We start from the raw sequence: 19,824 nt of genomic DNA, 5'->3' as shown, positions 1-19,824 counted from the left end.
TAACTATTAAGATCATTTGAAAGTTTTTGAGGATATACTACAGCTTGATGACACTGGCTGTGGCAAAGAAGAAGACTGAGAAATATTAAGGTGAATTCTATGAACTTTGGCAAATGAGTTGGAGACTACAAACAGAGGTATTATGAAATTAAGATATGGAGATGCCCATGGGCCACCAGCTCTTATCTTGACTTACTGAGTATTAAAAGTGACTTCTTCTGACTTCAGTAATGAATAACATTGTCAAAAATCTCCCAGTGATATTGAGCTAAATGAGGCCCTTTCCTAAATGAGGAAAAAAGGAGGTAACACCCATCTCTCCCCCAAACAAACACTGCTTTACAATCTATTAAAGAGACACAGATACTGATAATTTGCCAGGAAATAAAAACGAAAAACATATTGGGATGATACCATTTGTAAGTACTTGTAATGGCTTAAGTAGAAGGCATGCCCAAATTAGCTACAAATATCAGATGTTGAAAAAAAAGAAATTCACATTTTCATTTCCAGTAATGTACCAGGACCTCAAAGTTATCCCTTCCTCCATCCCTCTTCTGGACCTCCCTCCCCAGAGTCCTTTGCTTTGGTGCAATAAACCAAACCAATCCAAGGTTTACTTTATGTTTCCTCTTTCTGTTCTCCCTTCCTTTCCTTCCTTCCTTCCTTCCTTCCTTCCTTCCTTCCTTCCTTCCTTCCTTCCTTCCTTCTTTTCCTTCCTTCCTTTTTTTCCTCCTCCTCCTCCTTCTTCTTCTCTCTCTCTCTCTCTCCCTCCCTCCCTTCCTCCCTCCCTTTCTTTCTTTTTTATAGGACAGATAGAAAATGAGAGGGCAGGGGCATATAGAGATGAAAGAGAAACACCTGCAGACCTGCTTTACCACTCATGAACCACCTCGTGCAGGTAGGGAGCAGAGGCTTGAACCAGGGTTCTCACATATGGTGATGTGTATGCTTAAAGGGGAAGCCAACACAAGGTCCCTTGTCCTTGTTTCTTATGTTCTGCCCATGAGTGAGATTATCCCATATTCATCCTTCTCTTTCTGGCTTATCTTGCTTAATGTAATTCTTTCAAACTCCATCCAAGATGAGGAGAAGAAGGTGAACTCACCATTTTGGATAGTTGAGTAGTATTCATATATATCACAACTTTTTTAGCCAATCATCTGTTGTTGGACACCCAAGTTGCTTCCAAGTTTGCACTATTACAAATTGTTCTGCTATGAACATAGGTATACATAGATCTCTCTTTTTAAAAAATTTTATTTATAAAATGAAAATACTGACAAAACCATAGGATAAGAGATGTACAATTCCCACAACCAGAACTCAGTATCCCACCCACTCCCCCTGATAGCTTTCCTATTCTTTAACCCTCTGGGGGTATGGATCCAGGGCCATTATGGGGTGCAGAAGGTGGAAGGTTTGGCTTCTGTAATTCCTTCCCCGCTGAACGTGGGCATTGATAGGTCTATCCATACTCCCAGCCTACACAGATCTCTTTGGATGGGTGTGTTTGTTTCCTTAGGATATATCTCCAGGAGAGAAATTGCTAGATCATAGTGTCAGGAGATGAGCACAAGGACTTGTAATGCACCCCCTGAATTGCCTCCCTTCACAACTTTTCATTATTTATTTGGGGGGATACATAGATACAGATCGAGACATCACCCTCTTCAATCATGGCTGACTTGTAACACAACACTACCACCCACAGAGCAGCCATCAGTGCCACCCATGGTGCTCCCATGTGGTGACTGGCCTCAAACAGAAGATCTCTTGCTTGGACCGAGTGGACCCTATCTGGAAAGCTGTCTCCTGGCCTTTGACATTTTCTTAAAATATTTATTTTACCCCAGATGCTTAACCATATAAACACTGATTTTAATATTATAGAAGTTTATCATGCCTAGCATTATAATTCTGCATCTAATGCACTATATATGTGTGTGTATGTATGTATTTTTAAATTATCTTTATTTGATGGAGACAGAAGTCTAGGAGGAAGTGGGGAGATACTCGTGAAGCTTTCCCTCTGCAGGTGGAGGCCAGGTGCTTGAACCTGGATCCTTGTGCATTATAACATGTGCTCTCAACCAGGTGTACCACCACCCAACTCCTTTTCACTATAGTTTTTAATGTTTTATTTGTTCATTTGTTTTCAATATAGATACAGAGAAATAGAGAAGGCAGATACAAAGAGAGAGAGAGAGAGACCTGCAATACTGATTCACTGCTTGTGAAGCTTCCCTCCTGGAAGTGGGGACCAATGGCTTGGACCTAGGCCCTTGAGCACTGTAACATGTGCACTTACCAGTTGTGCCACCACCCTGCCCATATATTACATTATGGTTGTCTCATTTCCATCTATCTCCGTATCCTTGATCAACCTATCTGCCCCCCCTCCCCACCCCCATCCCTTTCCCCTTTGGAAATCAGCAGTCTGTTCTCTGTACCTAGGAGTTCATTTTTGTTTAGTTGGCTTTGATTTTTTTCCAGACTTGAAGTAGCACTGCATTATAGCATTATGCAAGTTTCAGGTGCGCACCATTAAAAAATCAACATGGGTTTGTAGTCAATATATGAGTGGAATCAAAGGATATTTGATAGTTACCTTCACTGTTCTTACCAAGCAAAAATTGTAACTGTGAAGTGATAGAAATGCTAATTAGCTTGTTTGTGATTTTAGTTTCACAACCTATACATATATCAAAACAGTATGCTGAACCCTAAGAGCTATACAGCCTTATTTTTTAGTTGTCTCTTGGTAAAGCTGGGGAAAATAAATATCTTCGCCACTTAAATTCTGTGACAATACTACTCATGTGAGTTTAATAATCAGATTCAATCACAACCCCAATAAATATGGAACATATCACAGTACCCCCCTCAAACTCTGCACGGGGAATATTATAGTCCAGTGAGACAACAAGGTCATAGAAAGAGGAATGTTGGCTCTGTACCAGAAATTTTGCAGAAGTCTGTGTTGAAAAAGTGAGTGAAATGATTTGATCATGGCAATGCATGTTCACAGATTACCAATGAGAGTGGGGAATGGACTTGATGGAGTACAAATTCCTGCTCACATATATGATTCAGTTTTCCCAAGAGAGAACTGAATGGCACACAGAACAAAACTGACATGTGAATATCACAGCTTGACCTTCCTTTTGGTATTATCATTTCTTTTACTGCTACTCTTTACTATCATCTAGACTTTTAAGAATTGCCTATACAAAAACTTGATCTCAACACACCGAGAATCTATGGAGGAAGGAAAGAGATGGCACCAGAAGCTTTGTTTAACCTGTCTGTAGCCAGTTGGAAGTCACTAACAAAATGAGGACTCCCACAAGGCATGCCCACTTCTAATAGTTTTTTCTTTTTTTTTTTTAGATACAAAATAATGCAGATACAAACAAAATATGGATGGGCTGGATGGTAGTGCACTCAGTTGAGCACACACAGTACCATGTGAAAGGGCCTGGGCTCAAGTCCTGGTCCCCACCTGTAGGGTGAGGAGTTTCATAAGCAGTGAAGCAGGGTTGTAAGTCAGTCTCTCTCTCTCTCTCTCTCTCTCTACTACCTAACCCTCTCAATTTTTTATGTCCTATGAAATAAAAAATAAAGTTTAAAGATTAAAAAACATATTAAAATAAGTATTTTTTAAAAGGCTGGGGAGGCATAGAACTTTGGTGGTTGTGTGGTGATTTATAACTATCATGTGGGGGGATATGAAACACCCATGAAATCTGATATTTTAAACAATACTATACCACTAATAAAAATTTTAAAAAGCTGTTGGAGAACATCTGAAAGCCTAGTAGTCTACCACCTTTAATTTATCAGTAAACTATACTATCATCCTGAATAATTTTGGAGTGACTCTTCTGAAAGAACTTTGAAAATTCCTATATCTCAAATTAGAATGAGACAATCTGCTCTGCAGTTTCAAACTTTACATTCATTTTGTTTCTCTTAAAATGTTATAGATAACAACATATTCATATTAATGTTTACATTTTATTTTATCCTCAAACTTCATAACGCACAATTCAGTGACCATACTCAAAACTCTGATTTTTATGTACTCATGATTCTGCAATCAGTAACTGGCATTATACATATACTTTGTGAAAAGCCTTATATTCTATAGTTAAAGGAATTGGGGCCTGGTGAGACAACCTATGGGTCATGCAAAGAGACTTGGCCTGAGACTCTCAAATCCTGAGTTCATTCTCTAGCACCACCATAAGGCAGAGCTGAACAGTGCTCCAAGTCACTGTAAATACAATTTTTAAAAAAGGAATTTAAGGGTTCCTGGAAGATGGCAGACTGAGAAGCTGCTAGTGGCTTGAGCTCTGATCAAATCTTCTGGAAATGGTAGGATTTTCTGTCTTTAGTAGGCCAGTCAATAAGGGGTCCTAGCGGTGACACCAAGGAGGTGACTATAACTTAATTTGGGTTAAGAATTAGAGTAGGAAAAAAGGGGAAACATTTTTTTTCTTCCTTTTAATTTTTAAGCATACCTCCTTCCCCGCCCCCCCCCCATAACCAGTCCCTGGGGACCATCTCCTAGCAGGATCCTCTGCTAGGAGCTCCTTTTCTTTACCAAATTCCTGTACCACCAGGGAGTATCATTAATTCTAAGTCTATGCCCTTCTGAACCTCTGGCCTATTTTCGTTCTAAGTAGCCAACCCCCTCCACCTCATCCAGCATAGCTAATTAAATAATTAAAAAAAAAAAAACCTTTCCTTTCACTGCCCTTTTATGACTGTTCTTTTTCTTATCTTTTTCTTTTCTCTCTCTCTCTTTCTTTTTTTCTTTTTCTTTTTCTCATTCTTGTCATCTTTTCTTCCTTAATCCTACAGCTTCCAAAGTCATAGCCCCCAGCCCCCACAGCACCAAACAGTGTGCTTTTTTGAATTCACTGATACACATTTGGGAATTTCCTTTCACTGCTCTTTAATTACAGTTCTTTTTCTTATCTTTTCCCTTTTCTCTCTCTTGTGTCTCTTTCTTTTTCTTTTCTTTTTTTTTATCTTGTCATACACTTCATCCTTCTTCTTTGCCTTTCTGAATTTGTGAATTATTTTGGGGAAGAAATCTGACTCAGAGTGGACTCTCTATGTGTGTATCTCTACTCTAGTTGCCTTTCGCCTCTTGTTTCCACTAGAATATACAGTGGATAGTAGATTTGCATAACTGTCTATTCTTGCTATCCTTTCTTTCTTTTCTCTTTCTTCTTCACTGGGATTTGGTTACTATTTATTCACGGACTGGAGAAATTGTTTGGCTAACTGGTAACGATTAAACTGCTTCAATACTTGCTTCAGTTGCTACTGTAATTCCTGAGGTTGGTGAGTGCAATTGTCATAAAGGTATTTAGTACAGTGTTACTTGTAATCAAGACACAACAACTGAGGAACAACAGAACATAAAAAAAGAAACACATAAATAAAAAAATGGGTAGATCAAAAACAAATAAAACTGCTACTCCAATGAATGAAGACAAGAGCCCAGAAGAAACTACAAATCAGCCAGAAGTAACCATAGATAAGAAAAGTATGCAAGCAATAATAAACTTATTAATCACAGAAATGAAAACAACATTGGAGGAATGGAATGTCAGTTTTAGGGAAACAACAGTTGTGACGCCCAAGGAAAATACTGATTATCTTGAGGCAATTAGAGAATTGAAAACTGAAATAGCTGTAATGAAGAAAGAAGCTGAGGCAAGGGAAAGCAGACTAACAGAAGCAGAAAACAGAATTAGTCAGACAGAGGATGAGTTAGAGAAAACAAAGAGGTGAAAGAGCTTAAAAAGAGATTGAGAGACACTGAAAACAACAAGAGAGACATATGGGATGATCACAAAAAGAAGTAACATTTGTATAATTGGCCTGCCAGAGGAAGAAAGAGAGGAAGGGGAAGCAAACATTCTAGAGGAAATAATAGAAGAAAACTTCCCAGACCTGAATAACAGAAAGGACATCAAGATTCAAGAGGCCCAGAGAGTACCAAACAGAATCAACCCAGACCTGAAGACACCAAGACACATCATAGTCACAATGAGAAGAAGTAAGGATAAAGAAAGGATCCTAAAGGCTGCAAGAGAGAAACAAAAAGTCACATACAAGGGAAAACCCATAAGATTATCTACAGACTTCTCCACTCAAACTCTAAAAGCCAGAAGGGAATGGCAAGGTATCTATTGAGCCCTGAATGAAAAAGGGTTTCAACCAAGGATAATATGTCCTGCTAGACTTTCATTCAGACTAGATGGAGGGATCAAAACCTTCTTAGACAAACAACAGTTAAAAGAGGCAACCATCACCAAACCGGCCCTGAAAGAGGTTCTAAAAGACCTCTTATAAACAAGGACATCACTATAATACTGGCAACATATCAGAGCAAACAAAAAAATTTTTTTTGAACAATGGCACTACAATACATTAAATCCATAATATCAATAAACGTCAATGGCTTAAACTCACCCATCAAAAGGCACAGGGTGGGGGGATGGATCAGAAAACATAACCCAACCATATGCTGCTTGCAAGAATCCCATCTGTCACAATAAGATAAACACAGACTTAAAGTGAAAGGATGGAAAACTATCATACAGGCTAACGGACCACAAAAAAGGTCAGGAACAGCCATTCTCATCTCAGACACGATAGATTTTAAATTAAATAAAGTAATAAAAGATAGGCAAGGACATTACATAATGATTAGAGGATCAATCAGCCAAGAAGACTTAACAATTATAAACATCTATGCACCCAATGAGGGACCATCTAAATACATTAAGCACCTACTAAAAGAATTTCAAAAATACATCAATAGTAATACAATAATAGTGGGAGACTTCAATACCCCACTCTCACACTTAGACAGATCAACAAAGCAGAGAACCAATAAAGATACAAGAGAATTGTAGGAATAGATTGACAGACTAGACCTCTTGGACATTTTCAGACTCCTTCACCCAAAAAAATTGGAATATACCTTCTTTTCAAATCCACATAACACATACTCAAGGATAGACCACATGTTAGGCCACAAAGACAGCATCAATAAATTCAAGAGCATTGAAATCATCCCAAGTATCTTCTCAGACCACAGTGGAGTAAAACTAACATTTAACAACAAACAGAAAATTATTAAAAGTCACAGAATTTGGAATCTAAACAAAATACTCCTTAAGAACCACTGAGTCAGAGACTCACTCAGGCAGGATATTCAAATGTTCCTGGAAACAAATGAAAATGAAGACACAACCTATCAAAATATTTGGGACACAGCTAAAGCAGTACTGAGAGGGAAACTTATAGCCATACAATCACATATTAAACACCAAGAAGAAGCCCAAATGAACGACCTTACTGCACACCTCAAGGACTTAGAGGAAGAGGAACAAAGGAACCCTAAAGCAACCAGAAGGACAGAAATCACTAAAGTTAGAGCAGAAATAAACAACATCGAAAATAAAAGAACCATACAAAAGATCAATGAAGCCAAATGTTGGTTCTTTGAAAGATTAAACAAAATTGACAAACCCCTAGCCAGACTCACCAAACAAAAAAGAGAGAAGACTCAAATTAATAGAATTGTAAATGATGGAGGAGATATCACAACTGACACCACAGAAATCCAGAGAATCCTGCGAAACTTCTATAAAGAACTATACGCCACCAAGCTAGAGAATCTGGAAGAAATGGAACAATTCCTAGAAGCATATGCCCTTACAAAACTGAAACAAGAAGAACTACAAAATCTAAATGCACCAATCACAGACAGAGAAATTGAAACCGTTATTAAGAATCTCCCCAACAACAAAAGTCCTGGACCAGATGGCTTCACAAACGAATTCTACAAAACTTTCAGGTAACAGTTAGTACCCATACTTCTTAAGCTATTCCATAAGATTGAAGAAACAGGAATACTCCCTTCCACCTTCTATGAAGCCAACATCACCCTGATACCAATAGCTGATAGGGACAGAACAAAAAAGGAAAAATACAGACCAATATCTCTGAAGAACATAGATGCCAAAATATTAAACAAGATCTTGGCCAACCGGATATAGCAACATATCAAAAAGATTGTTCATCATGACCAAGTGGGATTCATCCCAGGAATGCAAGGCTGGTTCAACATCCGTAAGTCAATCAATGTCATTTACCACATCAATAAAAGCAAAGCCAAAAACCACATGATTATCTCAATAGATGCAGAGAAAGCCTTTGACAAATTCCAATATATATTCATGCTCAAAACTCTACAAAAAATGGGAATAGATGGGAAATTCCTCAAGATAGTGGAGTCTATATATAGCAAACCTACAGCCAACATCATACTCAATGGACAGAACCTGAAAACATTCCCCCTCAGATTGGGGACTAGACAGGGCTGTCCACTGACACCGTTACTCTTCAACATAGTATTGGAAGTTCTTGCCATAGCAATCAGGCAAGAGAAAGAAATCAAAGGGATACAGATTGGAAGGGAAGAAGTCAAGCTCTCACTATTTGCAGATGATATGATAGTATACATAGAAAAACCTAAAGAATCCATCAGAAAACTACTGGATGTTATCAGGCAATATAGCAAGGTACCAGGCTACAAAATCAATGTACAAAAATCAGTGGCATTTCTTTATGCAAACACTAAATCTGAAGAAGAAGACATCCAGAAATCACTCCCATTTACTGTTTCAGCAAAATCAATCAAATACCTAGGAATAAAGTTGACCAAAGAAGTGAAAGACTTGTATGCTGAAAACTATGAGTCACTACTCAAGGAAATAGAAACTGCTACCAAGAAATGGAAAGATATCCCATGCTCATGGATTGGAAGAATAAATATCATCGAAATGAATATTCTACCCAGAGCCACATACAAATTTAATGCAATACCCATCAAAGTTCCACCAAGCTTCTTTAAGAGAATAGAACAAACACTACAATCATTTATCTGGATCATGAAATCACCTAGAATTGCCAAAACCATCTTGAGGAAAAGAAACAGAAAAGGAGGTATCACACTCCCAGACCTTAAACTATATTATAAAGCCGTCATCATCAAAACAGCATGGCACTGGAACAAAAATAGACACACAGACCAGTGGAACAGAATTGAAAGCCCAGAAATAAATCCCCATACCTACGGACATCTAATCTTTGATAAGGGGGCCCAAAGGGTTAAATGGAAGAAGGAGGCTCTCTTCAATATATGGTGCTGGAAAAACTGGGTTGTAACATACAGAAGAATGAAATTGAACCACTTTATCTCACCAGAAACAAAAATCAACTCCAAATGGATCAAAGACCTAGATGTCAGACCAGAAACAATCAAATACTTAGAGGAAAACATTGGTAAAACATACACCTCACATACACCTCAAGGACATCTTTGATGAATCAAACCCAATTGCAAGGAAGACTAAAGCAGAAACAAACCAATGGGACTACATCAAATTGAAAAGCTTCTGCACAGCCAAAGAAACTATTAAACAGAGAGACCCCTCACAGAATGGGAGAAGATCTTCACATGCCATACATCAGACAAGAAACTAATCACCAAAATATATAAAGAGCTCAGCAAACTTTGCACCAAAAACGCAAATGACCCCATCCAAAAATGGGCAGAGGATATGAACAAAACATTCACTACAGAGGAGATCCAAAAGGCTAAAAAACATATGAAAAACTTCTCTAGGTCACTGATTGTCAGAGAAATGCAAATTAAGACAACACTAAGATACCACCTCACTCTTGTAAGAATGGCATACATCAAAAAAAACCCAGCAGCAACGAATGTTGGAGAGGATGTGGGGACAGAGGAACCCTTTTACATTGCTGGTGGGAATGTAAATTGGTACAGCCTCTGTGGAGAGCAGTCTGGAAAACTCTCAGAAGGCTAGACATGGACCTTCCATATGATCCAGTAATTCCTCTCCTGGGGTTATACCCCAAGGACTCCATAACACCCAACCAAATAGAGGTGTGTACTCCTATGTTCATAGCAGCACAATTCATAATAGCTAAAACCTGGAAGCAACCCAGGTGCCCAACAACAGATGAGTGGCTGAGAAAGCTGTGGTATATATACACAATGGAATACTATGCAGCTATCAAGAACAATGAAACCACCTTCTCTGACCCATCTTGGACAGAGCTAGAAGGAATTATGTTAAGTGAGCTAAGTCAGAAAGATAAAGATGAGTATGGGATGATCCAACTCATCAACAGAAGTTGAGGAAGAAGATCTGAAAGGGAAACTAAAAGCAGGACCTGACCAAATTGTAAGTAGGGCACCAAAGTAATAACCCAGTGGTGAGGGGTAGACATGTAGCTTCCTGGGCCAGTGGGGGGTGGGAGTGGGTGGGAGGGATGGGTCACAGTCTTTTGGTGGTGGGAATGGTGTTTATGTTTACTCCTAGTAAAATGTAGTCATATACATCACTAGTTAATTAATACGAGAGGGGTTAAATTAAGTTTATGTCTCGAAGTTTTTCAAAACACAAACTGAATCTTTTCTCAATATATGCAGTGTAATTGGTAAGCAGACTTTCTCAAAAGCCTAGACCAAGTAGATCAGAAGCAACCAATAGCACAGCTATATACAAGATACTGGGTACTGTACAGCAAACCCTAACAAAAGGACTTTTCAAAGTTAACCCAATTACCAAATAATGTGATGATAACATTAACTATTGATTGTCTTTTTGAACCCTAAGACAGCAGGAACCTCACATCTCCACTATAGAGCCTCTACTTCCCCGAGTCCTAGAACCACTGGATAGGGCCCACTTTCCCGTATGCCTCTCCCAATCCATATCAAATAATATTGCATCTGCCGATCACAACCTAACCAACGCAACTACTGCCACCTCAACATGCTTCACTTCAGACTGTGTCCAGAGGCTTCACGTGTGGAATGACAACCCTTCAGCTTCATTACTCGGGTGAGGACCTTTCCTTTCATAATATACTCTAATTCCATCTCAGGTGGTTCACTTTCTAACAAAGTCCCAAAACCTAGATATACACCAGTTTCTGTGAGAGAGAGCATATGTTCACACGTATCCGTAAACTATTGCAAAATATATACCTGAAAGCAGAAGTACACTAGAGTTTGCAGTGAGTATCCCCCTAACACTTCCTCTCCACTATTCCAAGCTTTGGGTCCATGATTGCTCAACAACTAGTTTGGCTTCGTATGTTAACTCTCTTTTCAGTCACCAGGTTCCAGATGTCATCAGGATGCCGGCCAGGCTTCCCTGGACTGAAGACCCCACCAATGTGTCCTGTAGCTCAGCTTCCCCAGAGATACACCCTACCAGGGAAAGAGAGAGGCAGACTGGGAGTATGGACCGACCAGTCAATGCCCATGTTCAGCGGGGAAGCAATTACAGAAGCCAGACCTTCTACCTTCTGCAAACCACAGTGACCCTGGGTCCATGCTCCCAGAGGGATAGAGAATGGGAAAGCTATCAGGGGAGGGGGTGGGATATGGAGAATGGGTGGTGGGAATTGTGTGGAATTCTACCCCTCCTACCCTATGGTTTTGTTAATTAATACTTTCTTAAATAAAAATTTAAAAAAATAAGTGAGAAAAAGAAAGGAAGTAAAAAAAAAAAAAAAGGAATTTACATGACCAGTATCAGAATCAAGATTTGACATTTGGTGTAGAACTGAAGCCTCTAAATTCTTTTCCTTTCTACATGGTGCCTATGCTATTCATTTCAAATAACACACAGGTGTACACTGTAAAGTTTCAACAGCATGAGTGTTCCTATTGCTTTTGGTATACTTGCACACTTAGCATACGATTAACTCAAGTATTTACTGTAAATTAAGTGGAGATACAATTTCTCAAAGGATTTACTAACTTGTCTATAGTGCTAATACAAAGTCAGAGAGAAGGTTAAAGAGATGGCCTTTGGATCCTGAGATATTTGGAATGAGGCAATGAGGCCTTCATTTACTTCATAAAGGGAGGCCTTTCTAGTCCTCACACCATCCAGTTAATGCCTAAAGTCAGTTCTCTTTATTTTTGCTTTTCTTTTTTGCCCAGCAACACTCTAATTTTCTTCAAAACCATTTATCTTATTTCTGTATGATACCTGTGCTCTTGATTCCACAAACCTACAGGCATTTCTCTTGCTCAAGTCAGTCATTTCTCTCCATAGAGAAAACTTTTTGCTTTCTTTTTACCCAATTCCTTATATACTTTTTTTCATTGTAGATATAAGCTTTCTCACCTCAGGGTCAATTTCCAATAACTGTATTCCTATGACTAGACTTTTACCATTGCCTCCTCCACAGAGCACATTGTTGAATTAAATTAAAAGCTGTGTTCTGAAACCAATATATTTTTTAAATCACATATCACTTTATTTCTTACTCAGCACTGCCTCTGACAGGAGTAGAGGAGCAGGTGCTCAGAAAGCACTTCAGTCTCTTAAAATTCTCAGTACCACAGAGGCATCTGCTTTGCCATTCCTGGGAATGGCAAGGTCATTCAATCACTGGGTGCCTGAATCCCCTAAAATCAGGAAGAATCTGGAACTATGTAGAAGGGAAAGTGGGAAGACAGGAGGCTATTTCACTGGTCTTTCCACTATTGTATAAAAATAATCTAACTTTGGTTCTTCTGTAGTTAAAGTACTGATTAAAAATAAGTGTAGAATAAATCACATATGAGTAGTTTTTAATTAATCTGAGATATAATAGAAGTGGTATTATTATTTGCAAAGCCTATACAAATTTTTCAGCAAATTAGATGATAAATTCTGAGAAAATCCTAATTACATTTAGATAGCAAGTTGACTCGATGTTGAAGTGACTATGCAGGGGTGTCAGGAACACATTTATCTTAAATTTTGCCAAAAGATAGACTGCATTCTACTATGTTTCTTTCACATGGGGAAAAAGATCTTTCTAGTTATCTTATAAGTTGTTACTAAAGAAAATTTGTGGCAGTTTAAAATGATATTTTTAGTAGGGCCAGGATCTCATAAATGTGCAATTTTATCATTCCAGAAACTATATTTCTATCAATTTTATTTCAGCTAGAAAGGCAAGGACACAGAGGGAGACAGACAGACAGACAGAGAGACACAACATCATATGGATCAACCTGCCAATACCCATGTTCAGCGGGGAAGCAATTACAGAAGCCAGATCTTCTACCTTCTACACTCCATAATGACCCTGGGTCCATACACCTAGAGGCATAAAGAGTAGGGAAGCTATCAAGGGAGAGGATGGGAGTTCTGGTGGTGGGAACTGTGTGGAATTGTACCCCTCTTACCCTATAGTTTTGTCAGGTTTCCCTTTTATAAATAAAATAAAATATATATTTAAAAAACCTTCCAGTCTGATAATTAGCATCTACTCCACAGAAATTAATGAATTCCACCCCTATAAGATCCAAATGACATTTTCTTTTTCACAGAAAAGAAATCCCTGAAATTTCATGTGGACCCACAAATGACTTTAAAGTCAAAGCAATCTGGGGACAAGGCGGTGGCGACCTGGTTAAGCACACACATTACAGTGTTCAAGGATCCAGGTTCAAGCTCTTGATCCCCACCCGCAGGAAGAAAGCTTTCAAGTGGTAAAGCAGGGATGCAGGTGCCTCACTATCTTTTTCCTTCTTTAACTCCTCACCTCTCAAATTTTTGTCTCTAACCAATAGTAAATAAATAATAAATAAAATTAAAAAGTAAAACTTAAAAAAGGCAAAACAATCCTGAAAAAGAAGAACAAAGCTGAGTACATAGTACTTGATGATTTCAAAGTATTTTATACATATTTGCAATCACGAAAACAAACACATAAGCCAATGGAACAGAATTGAGAGCCCAGAAGCAAATCTTTCATATTTGTCTATTACTGCTTTGTCATGCACATGACCCAGGGAGCTTTGGTGGGTGCTGTGGTATCCTTATTTTCTCACCTGTTTCTCTGTTCCTCTCCATCTTTTTTTTTTCCTCCAGGGTTATTGCTGGGCTTGGTGCCTGCACCATGAATCCACCGCTCCTGGAGGCCATTTCCCCCCTTTTTGTTGCCCTTGTTGTTGTAGCCTCGTTGTGGTTATTATTATTGCCATTGTTGATGTTGTTCCTTGTTGGATAGGACAGAGAGAAATGGAGAGAGGGGGGGAAGACAGAGAGGGGGAGAGAAAGACAGACACCTGCAGACCTGCTTCACTGCCTGTGAAGCGACTCCCATGCAGGTGGGGAGACAGGGGCTCGAACCGGGATCCCTGCACCGGTTCCTGCGCTTTGTGCCACATGCGCTTAACCCACTGCGCCACCGCCCGACCCCCATATTCCTCTCCATCTGAGAGAAAGAAAGAAAGAAAGAAAGAGTGAGAGAGGAAGGAAGGGAGAGAAGGAGGAAGGGAGAGAGGGAGGGAGGGAGGGAGGTTGGAAGGAAGGAAGGAAGGAAGGAAGGAAGGAAGGAAGGGAGATCTGAAGCTCAGAAACAACAAAAAAAATCTGAAAAATATACTTCATCATATATATCAAGTAATAGGTGACAAGAGACCCAAGAACACACAGTGGGTGTTGAAAAACAAAATATGCACATGGAAAATAATAAAGCTACAACTCAAAATGGACCAGGTGTGAAAATGCCAAACCTCAAACCATGCAATTCTTAGAAGAAAATTCAGGGGAAAAGCTCTCTATCACTGGTGTTAACAAAGATTCTTCAGCTATGTCATTAAAATCAAAAATAGAAAAGTAAAGCAAGCAAGCAAACAAACAAACAAAGCAATAAGTGAAACTAAAGCAAAGTAAAAAGCTTCTATATGGAAAAAATACCATCAGAATGAAAAGTAAGCTACAGAATGGGAGAAACTATTTGCAAACCATATACCTGATAACTATCCAAAAAGCCTTATATATATATATATATTAGTGAATTTTTAAAATTTATTTTCCCTTTTGTTTCTCTTGTGTTTTGTTGTTGTTGTTGTTATTGTTGTTAGTATTGATGTCGTCATCATTGTTACATAGGACAGAGAGAAATGGAGAGAGAAAGGGAAGATAGAGAGAAAGATAAGACACCTGCAGACCTGCTTCACCACCTGTGAAGCGACTTCTCTGCAGGTGGGGAGCCAGGGGCTTGAATCTGGCTCCTTCTGCTGATCTTTGCGCTTCGCGCCACATGCACTTAACCCACTGCGCTACCACCTGACTCCCCCAAAAATACTTTTAATATTTATCTACTTAATAAGGAATTGATGAGTCAACAGCACAAATTTTAATATTTTGACCTAAAAAAGACATATATTGTCACTTGACAATGTTATGGAACAGAATAATTTCATTCCATAGATCAATGAAGTCATGCTCAGAAGGAAACATGGGTGAAAAAAACTAAAAGACTAAAAAGAGGAGAGATCAATGTCCACTGCTTTCTGGAATAGACAAAATAACATGGTGACTGTTTTCATTTTGCTATTCGGAACAATTTAATATGAAGACTAATTCAGTTTTACTGTAACACAGTTAAAGTAGAATACAGAAAAATATAGATTTTTGACATTCTATAATTCAAACAATGCCAATGTATCTGATGCACCAGGAATGTACAGCCCAACATGCCTTAGTAAACTCATGCAGGAAAAGTTAAGGGGATGAGAGGGAAAAATTCAGAGTTAAAGGGAGAAAGGAAAGGAGTGAAGACTTAGAGAAAAAAGAGGGGGAAAACAATCTACATTATACAATTGACAGAGAGAAATGGAGAGAGGAGAGGAAGACAGAGAGGGGGAGAGAAAGATAGACACCTGCAGGCCTGCTTCACTGCTTGTGAAGCGACTCCCCTGGAGGTGGGGAGCTGGGGGCTCGAACTGGGATCCTTAAGCCAGTCCTTGCGCTTTATGTCTGCCACCTGCGCTTAACCTCCTGTGCTACCGCCCAACTCCCACATGCACAGTTTCTTATCTCCCCATGACAGCTGTCAGGACACCACACCCTTCACCAATTAACATCTTCCTCCACCACAAGACATTGGGTAGAATTAGCAGCACTAATTTTCTGCTTTGCTCTGTGACTTTGTGATTTTAATGTACTTTCTACTCTTAAAGAATATAAATAAAATTTTAGGAATTAAATAGATTGTGTAGAACTTCATTGTACACTGAAACTACAAGGAGATATTTTGATTTTTCCAATCATTAAATCAGATGAAACTGGTCTCACAACTAAAAACCAATAGCCCAATTATAAAATGGGCAAAAGATCTAAATAGTCAGTATTTTAAAGAATATAAATATGGCCTACAGACATACAAAAATGCTGTTTAATTTAGCACTAGAGAAATTAAAATTAAAACACATTGATATTCTACACTACTCCTGTGAGAATAACCGAAATCAATAAAACAGGAAATGGCAATAAAACAGGAAATGGCAGGTGTCAGTGAGGATATATAGAAAAAAGAATGTTACGGGAGTCGGGCGGTAGTGCAGTGGTTAAGTGCATGTGGCGCAAAGTGCAAGGACTGGAGTAAGTATTCCAGTTCGAGTCCCCGGCTCCCCACCTGCAGGGGAGTTGCTTCATAGGCGGTGAAGCAGGTCTGCAGGTGTCTATCTTTCTCTCCCCGTCTGTCTTCCCCTCCTCTCTCCATTTCTCTCTGTCCTATCCAACAATGACAACAACAATAATAACTACAACAATAAAACAACAAGGGCAACAAAAGGGAATAAATAAATAAATAAAATTAAAAAAAGAATGTTACTACACTAATGTTGGGGTAGGAACTGTTGAAGCCACTTAGAAAAACTGAATGGGGAGTCTTTTAACAAATACAAATCAAAATGCCTTGTGATCCTGTAATATCATGTAAAGCCCTTAGGCATACAGCCAAAGCACAGGAAAGCACTAATTCAAAGGGGTGTATGCTGACAGCTGCATTATTCACAACTACCAAGGAGTAGAAGCAACCTAAATGCCCACTGTTAGATGACTAGATACAGAAGTTTGGAACATGCATTCAATAGAATAGAACTCTACAACTGAGATTATAATATTGTATCCATTGGGAAAAATGGATAGAACTAGAGGTGATTATGCTTAGTGAAATGAATAAAGAAGTGAAAGACCACTACCATATAGTTCAGGCCATATGTGTATTATAAAGAATAGAAATACATGAATTTGAGAAGAAGAAGAAGAAGAAGAAGAAGAAGAAGAAGAAGAAGAAGAAGAAGAAGAAGAAGAAGGAGAAAAAGAAGGAGGAAGAGGAGGAGGAAGAGGAGGAGGAGGAAGAGGAGGAGGAGGAGGAAGAGGAGGAGGATGATGATGAGGAGGAGGAGGATGAGGAGGAGGAGGATTAAGAGGAGGAGGAGGAAGAGGAGGAGGAAGAGGAGGAGGAAGAGGAGGAGGAGGATTAGGAGGAGGAAGAAGAAGAAGAAGAAGAAGAAGAAGAAGAAGAAGAAGAAGAAGAAGAAGGAGGAGGGGGAGGGGGAGGGGGAGGGGGAGGGGAAGGAGAAGGAGGAGAAGGAGAGGTAGTGGTAATGGTAGTACTAGTGGTGGAAGAAGGAGGAGGAGGAGGAGAAAGTGTTTGAGAGAACTCTGGTTGCTCTTGCAGGAATAGACACAGAACTTTGGAGGTGTATGTGGTGCAGAACTATACCCTTGTTATAATTTTGTAAACCATTGTTAAATCAATAATAAAAATTAATACTGGTCTCCAACTATTTTCTGGGGGAATAGAGTAAGCTAATATATGCTAAGGCTTTGGCTCAATACTTTACCAATAAAAATGAGAATATTATTTGCTGCCAGATTATTATTTTCTTCTATAATAGAACAGATTTATAACATGCCTAAAATAAACTACCTGAGCATCATCTTTCAAGTTTATTTACCGTGAACTTAAGAGTCAGGAAAGGGTTTCTCAAAATATATTACCAATTTGCACAATTTATGTTAATTGAAGGGCTACTATGTTTTTATTCTCTGCAATAAGATCTTTATAGTTCATTTTGTTTCATCTTATTAGTGCTTTTTTCCCAGACGAAGCTTTTGAGATGTAGAAAACTTTAGCAACATATGTAAAGTCAAAGCTATTAAGTGGCAACTGGTATCTATCTACTTTTAAAACCAGTGCTTAGTGTATAATTTGCCTACAACATTTGATTTGACTAAATACATAATCCCATAAGGAGTGTCTATGCATCATTCCAGGGTTAGTTTTTATGCTTATTGTTAATCTCTACCAATATTTTTATAACACAAAAATGTTTCTGTTATACTGAAAATGGAATATAGCAGTCCTTCCTTTTTTAAAAAAATTAATGTCCTATAGTGAATACTATGATTTACTGGTCATTTCCTCAGTAAGTACCAGTAGGTCATTCTATTTCAAAGAGTTTATCCTGCATTCTGTCTTCTGCATTATCACTTCAGCAAAATTCAGCCAGATAAATGGAGAGAAATGACCATGAGTGTTGTACTTATATTAAATTGAATCTTTTTTCTAGTACAATAAAAAAGTGAATTTACATTTTCTTGGCATGTTCTACTGAAACCAAAGATGTCAGATGTGGGAGGCACTAATGGTTCGCACATTATTTCCAATTTTTCTCATTCCAGGGTGACAGCATATATATATATATATATATATATATATATATATATATATATATATATATATATATATATATATCTTCCCACTCGATTGAAGCTAAGTGAGACTGCATGGATTGCTTTGAGCAAGAAAATACAAGCAGAATGTTTTCCAGTCTTGATTCTGCCCTTCTTCTGCCTTGGAAACTCCATACCAGTCACGAAGTGCATGCAGCCTTCAGCCTTTGCATGCTGCCAAGAGGCCTGCATGTTTGGTTCTCTAACAGGCTGAGGCATCTCCCCAATGGTATTCATACTTTCTACTTATCTATTTGATACTCTTGCTGTAAGAGGATGTTGCATCAGCCCAGGAAAACAGGCATTATTATGTAGGAGGTGAAATTATTCAATAATTGTGACAATAATTGGAATGCATAATCACATGTTTCCATGAAGATACTCACTGATTACAATTTCTCACAGAATCTACTCTAAAGTATGGCAAAATATTAGGAATACATTAAATATTCTATTTAGCAACATTTTAACTATGTGGACATGTTTCCCTAGTTCTTCCCATGTTCTTACAAGGTTTTTTTTTTTTTTTGCAGTCTACAATTTGTTACAATAAAACTTCTTATTTTAATCTTTTTTTTTATTTATTGGATAAAGACAGCCAGAAATCGAGAATGGGAAGCAGTGATAGAGAGGAAGAGAAAGAGAGAGAGAGACACACCTGCAATACTGCTTCACCACTCAGAAAGCTTCCCTTTTGCAGGTGGTTCAAGCCCCTGGTCTTTGTGCATTGTAACATGTGTACTCAACCATGTGTGCCACTACCAGGTCCCACAATAAATTTTCTCATTGATATAAAGATCAAATATCAAGAGAGACTGGACTCTGAGATGTGTGTATGGGGGCATGTGCACACACATGCATGTCTATTAGTAAATTATCTTCCAAATAAAAGGTGACAAGTTTTTTAATAAGTGTATTACAGTGAAAAAGCAACTAACAGAAGCCTACCAAATAATTGGTTAGAATAAATTGTCATCATCTAAATATTTCTGTAAAAGGCTAACATCTTAATTGATAGTAAGTATCACAGTAGGCAACAATAAATCACAGAGGTTTTTTTAGAGTCTAAATAGTAACAATCTTGAACTCTAAATAATCCTTCAGCAGCAAATTGACATATCAAAAATTTTATTTATAAGGATCACAAATCATT

The sequence above is a fragment of the Erinaceus europaeus genome, chromosome X (assembly GCF_950295315.1).
Source record: "Erinaceus europaeus chromosome X, mEriEur2.1, whole genome shotgun sequence".
Taxonomy (NCBI): Eukaryota; Metazoa; Chordata; class Mammalia; order Eulipotyphla; family Erinaceidae; genus Erinaceus; species Erinaceus europaeus.
The sequence above is the reverse complement of the archived record's forward strand: the minus strand, read 5'-3'. Positions refer to the sequence as shown.